Genomic DNA, 6,000 nt, shown 5'->3' with positions numbered 1-6,000 from the left:
CCGGCCCCGAGCCCGGCGGGCTCGGGCTCGTGCCCGCCCGGCACCAGAGCGGCGCCAGCCCAGACCGCTACCTGCGCCGGGCCCCGGGCGACAGCTGCCAAGGCAGCCGCGCACGGCACGGCCCGCCGCCGCCGCCAGCGCCCCCCCTTATGTAACAGGTGCGGCGCGGCGCCCGGCGGCACCGCCCCACCGCCCCCACCCCGCCGCCCATTGGCCCGGCCCGGGCCGACCGCGCGCCCATTGGCGGCGGCGCCTCCAGGGGCGGGGCGGCCCGGCGCGGGCGTTAACGTCCGCCTGCCTTCGCGGAGCGAGCCGCGCGGCGGATGGTACCTGGCGGGGAGACCGTACCGTTGCCGCCTCGCGTGTCTGAGCCTCGCAGGTCGCAGCAGCGTCGCTGAGCGCCGCACAGGCTGCGCTAGCGGCGTGTCGGGCCCCGGCCCGCAGGTTGGGCCGCGTGGCTGCGCTCGCCCTGCGGCTCATCCTCTCTGCCGCCTCTGGGAGCCGAGCAAGAGGCTCGGCGCTTGCGGGAGTGACCCTGACTCAGGTTTAGTTCCCCCAGCTGCAAGGTTAGGGAAAGAGTAGGAAAGAGTCCTGTTTTGGAAGGACGCAGTGCAAATATCAGGAAGGTGCATGCGAAACGGCTGGCTGGGGGGTGGCCATGTCTTCTCACTGAGAAACAACTGGCTGGTACAGACCTTGCACAAGCAGAAAGCCACGTAGAAGAAAGTTAGGAGTGTAAAATGGGCCTTTACTTTTCCATCCATAATCTTCTTTAGCTGTATATTACAATGTTTTGACCTATCTTACAAACGAAGAAGTAAAACACAGCAAACTCTTCATTCCAGCTCTTCCCCTTTACTACTCATATTAAAATAAGGCATGTATTATACTTTGACATCTGCAGACGTTTTTCTGCCTGTCCTGCTCTCATTGTTCTGTCTCTATGTGAGGCAAAAGTTAAAGGGGAAAAAAAAAAGCCTCTGTATGACTCAGTCCCAGGAAATATGAGCCATGGTAGGTCTGCAGCAGTTGGAAAAACCATCCCCACTACTTTGCTTTTCTTTCTGCACCACGTAATCAGTGAGACCTGCACAGCATCTGTCTGCATTAGAGGAAGGGACAGAACAACAATCCTGTTGGGGACTAGAGCTAACGTCAGCCAAGGGTCCGATGTCCTCTCACCGCATGCGGCACCGCGTAGGAGTTTCACATTTGTAATCACATGAAGTCTAAAATCCCTTGAGCCAGCTGGCTCTCCTTTTGCTGTTGGTTGCACCAGCTGTGAATTTTTGCATCTACCTGAGACTTTCTATTACCACAGTATGCAGTGATATGCTGGCTGTGTGCACGCTCATCTGTTCAGGGTGCCTGTGTATGCATACACAGGCACCCTCCCACCCACCCTGTGGCTACATATCCCATGAAAAAGCTGTGAGTTTGAATTCTGAAATTCACTCTGCTTCAGCACCAGAGAAGCTACCCCTAATACAGAGGGCTGACGCTATGGCTTTACAGAGAAGAAATCAGTTCAGGAAATAAGAAAATTAGGATTGCAAGCATCACTTTTCTTACCACTCTTTTTGTATGGGTTAAGAAAAAGGGCAAAAGTCAGAGCAAATAGGTTGTTCTGAGCTGAATTTCAACAGGTTATAAGCAACTTACGAACTGCACCTAACATCAGAGTCAACACTGCAGTAGAAAGATTTAAGGAGTAAGATACGGTACACGCATAAGGAGTAAGATACGGTACACTCATTCCCATCTGTCTGTTCTTTCAGCAGTTCTGTTTCCCTGACATTCTCACACACACAGGCACAGACACTGTGCTTTACACTTCACCTGACTGTCAGGTAAAACACTTTGTCCAAAACAATTTCTGAATTTGCTGTGATACATGAAGTAGGTCTTATAAGATATATTTTCCCCCATGGCGTTGCTATGTTTCTTTGAAGGATTACACTTTGTGAGCAAGTTCTCTTCTTAATAAACAACTGCTTCTTACAAATATGTACAAATGTGTTATTTCCATACTCTTCATATAGGAGATAGATATGACCAGGTATACAACACTTAAGTCTACGCCATCACATGCTAATGAAAAAAATATTATTGTTCTAAAGATAATTTTTCACTGTCAAATAATAACTTTAAAAACGAGTACTGTATACTAAGGACATATATTTCAGAAGTCCTTCATTTTGTCTGTAGAGAAGTACCTTTCTAATTGATTAGGCATTTTTCATTTGGCTTATTGAAGTACACACATTAATCATAGAATGCTGTCATCAATACATGGTGAAACTGCTAACTGAACTACTATATGCTATAGGTTAAGTATGTATAAACTTAATGTATGTGTAAATACATGCTTGTTAAGTATGTATTTTCAACTACTACAACCACAATCTGTATCTAATTTCATAAATTTTCATTTTGCTTTTCAAGCAAGCTGACAAAAGGATTTCACTTTTAGGGCTTGGGTATTCAACAATTTTGGACTATTGGACTATACCGGACTATTTTTAAGTCCAGTTTCAGTAATAGGTTTTCACACAGTGTTCCTGACACTCAAGGAGGAACAACAAAGAACAGGTTTTGGCATGCATTCAGCTCTGCTCTGCAGCCCTGCTCTCCCTTCCAGTTAAGTCTGTCTAGTATACTTGCCGCTAACGTAGGAGACACCAGGCCAGACACGTCTATTCAAACACATGCATATGGGATCATAAACATTTCCTATGGTAATTAAGTTCATAGCGTGAACTGAAAGAAAGATTGTCATGTGTGAGCAGCAGCATTTCCGTTAGTTGCACTCATGGTCCAAACCCCTGCGAGTTTATCTTCAAATGCTGTCACTGTCTTATTCCCACCATCCTAGCTGGGAACCTCCCAGCAGACCAGTGTCTGTGACCTGAACTAGCACGGGTAACCACGAGGGCTTTGTAGTTTTGTTTTCAGGATGGGAAAGCTTTTTAGTGCCAGGGTAGCCATTTCACCAAGGCTGGTACATTCTACGGGACCTCTCTCCACCACTGGGTGCTTGGTGTGCTACTCAACTGTGGTTAATAAAAATTTAGCAACTGAAGCTGTGGTCTACAATGAAAATTATTAGGGGCGATTGCTAACATGGAACCCTTGACAATAATTTTGTCTGGCCCCATCTTGCATTTGCCATCCCTCAGATGACATGGAGAGGATGGTGTGTGTATGATGGACAGTGGAGTCTGAGGAGGCACAGGTTGGTGAAAGGGTGCAGTTTGCGGTGGGAAAAGGAGTCCAATCACCACTACCTTGTGGTTGGTGCAGCCTCTACTGAAAAAGTTGGTCTTAGCTGTTCTCTGCCATCAGATCAGCTAGAGAAGAGGGAGCTAAAGCCAGAGGAAAGACAGTCTCAAACGTATTGCCTTCATAGGCTTCCAAAAGTCTCTGACCCTTTGCTATCGAGCTGTTGTAGTACCGAGACATGTGGCAGCATCAGGGCACTTCAGTGCTGCCAGAAGCACAGTGACTTCATCCTTTGTTCTCAGCTAGTTTTAGCATCTCCACACCATGGCACATAGCATCAGTGTGCCCTGGCTGCCACAGAGATCATTTCTAGAGCTCCACGCTGTAAAGGACATTTAGGCTGTACAGATGCACCAACTGCTTGAAGTCCAAATGCTGAAAGAAGAGGATGTGTCCATTCACCACTGCAGGGCAAGACTTCAGCTGCAAGCGTCAGCTGCAGTTATTTGCCAGCAGTAACCACTAGAAGAATTTTCTTACCATCCAAAAACACTTCTCATGCTTTCCTAGAAATGAAAATCACTAAATTGCTTGTTCCTTTCCCCAAAACCTCAACCTCTTTCCATTTCCACAGAACTCTAATTTTATCATGTAATCAGTGCCAAATTCTGCAGTGATGTACATTAATTGTGAGGGCCAGAGGGAACAAATGTGTATTTAATGATATAATTTTATTTTCCACAGCCTGAACCCACAAAGTATTTAGGGTCTCGTCACTTGAGACTGTTCAAATGCTCCACTTAAAGCATGTGCTCAAGGGGTGCAAAAATGAATGGCTAAGCAGACAGTAAAGGAAGCATCATACAACCTAAATTTTTCAACTCTATATTAAGGTCAGTATAAAGTTGTGTTTTTCCATATTTCTGGAGCATTCGCATATGAATCATATTTAGCAGTAAGGATGGCCTGGCTGCAGCTTTACTGTCCATTCTGCCACAGATTATATAACCATATTTATATTTTACTAAAAGAGCTTATCTATTCCCCCGTGTCTCTGTGCAGAGTACAGTTCAGTGTCATGGACAGCCCAGGCAATCCAGTAGCTCAAATCCCATTCCTGTACCCCTAACCCTCCTATTTTCAAATAGCTAGTAAAAAGATTAGCTGTGCGGATCAGGCTGAAGCTGTTAAAGCGTTAAGAGGCATATGTTTTTCACTGTTAGCTAATTCTAAACACACAAATGTGTTTTATTTCAACTTTCAATAACATATGGCCCTCAGACTGCCCAATATAGAAATAAAGCCAGAACAACGAACTTTGAAAAGTGCTTTAAAGCAACTGAAAACAAGTTGATAATAGCAAGTGCTACAGTAATCTTAGCCTCATTCCCTTCTATCATGCAAATACTCTAACACATGCCCCATTGTTCAACAGGATGCACTGCTACCATTAAAAAGCTTTCAGTTAATGTTTTCAAAATCCTCCATTCTAGTCCTAAATCTACTGTGCTATGTAAATTCGAAATCTTTACATGCAATTTATCAGCAGACTATAGATCAAAATAGTTATTGAAACAGGTTCTATGTTACCCGCCTATTTTAAAGGTCACTTTGTTACTGATGAGAAGAGAACTGCAGGAATCATTCTCACAGAGAGAAGCTAATTGCTCAACATTTCTTGTAAGTACACTCAGACTCTTCCAAGCTGTTCATTACCATTTTTACCCTGACTGTAATGGAATTATTTAACATTTAAAACCATGAGACACACTCAATCACAAAGCTCTGCAACTGTTATTGCATTAAAAATATCATTTCTTCAAGTGCAGTAGACCAAATAATGGTGTTCATTTCCCATTTTATATCAAGTCAGAAAAATACTGTGACTATCATAGCATTTTTTATATTTCTTAAGAACCCTGCAAATACTTAATGTCTACTATAGATTTTTTTTAGTTTTGACTTCCCTCACCTTTTTTGTCCACCATTCATACTCTTGGTATCTGTTCATATCAATATATTGCTTGCGTCTTCCTTTCTCTCTCTTTTTCAGTTTCTCTCTTTCCCTCTCCCTTTCTCTGCTTATTTCTTTAAGCCAGGCCGTTGCATCTGTTCGACAATAGTGAGCTATTCAATACTTCATCTACACCACATGAGGGGGTTTCAAACTGTGTAGGTTGCCAGAGTTAATTTGGAACTCCTCCTGTTTGGAAATGAACCAGCAAGCAAGCAGATACTTTTCTTCCACTGATTAAAATCTTACTGGGGCAGCCTGGTACAGGAGACTTTAAAGGGAAAGAGATGAAACATCATACAGTAGAAGAGAGGTGGAAGAGGAGTTTTAAAGACATAATCTGATGTTGTCTGAAATCAAATAGTATTTCCTGGGGACTTCCCTGAGTTTTGTCTTGTCTGTAAGGAATCATTTAAAATATAATATGATTTAATATTATTTCCACCAAAATCTCCTTGGACAGGATTAAGCAATCATTATTCCTCTGCATAGCTTTCCAGAGGCTTTCCTGGGCTTATTCCTCAAAGTTAATTGCACAGTCAGGAAGAATTACCTACTGAAATAAATAAAAATAAAACATTTTTTCCCCTTAAAATACTATTACTCCTGCAGTTTTAGTATACACAGATATTTCTAATATTTGCTTTTTATAATAAGCAATGGCTTAAAATCCAACCAAAATCATGTAAGGCAACTAATACCCTCTTCTAGGTAGCAAGTAATATTTTTGTATACTGTTTCTTAAAACAAACAGATAAATTAAA

The sequence above is a fragment of the Dromaius novaehollandiae genome, chromosome 1, assembly GCF_036370855.1.
Source record: "Dromaius novaehollandiae isolate bDroNov1 chromosome 1, bDroNov1.hap1, whole genome shotgun sequence".
Taxonomy (NCBI): Eukaryota; Metazoa; Chordata; class Aves; order Casuariiformes; family Dromaiidae; genus Dromaius; species Dromaius novaehollandiae.
Note: the sequence above shows the minus strand (reverse complement) of the source record.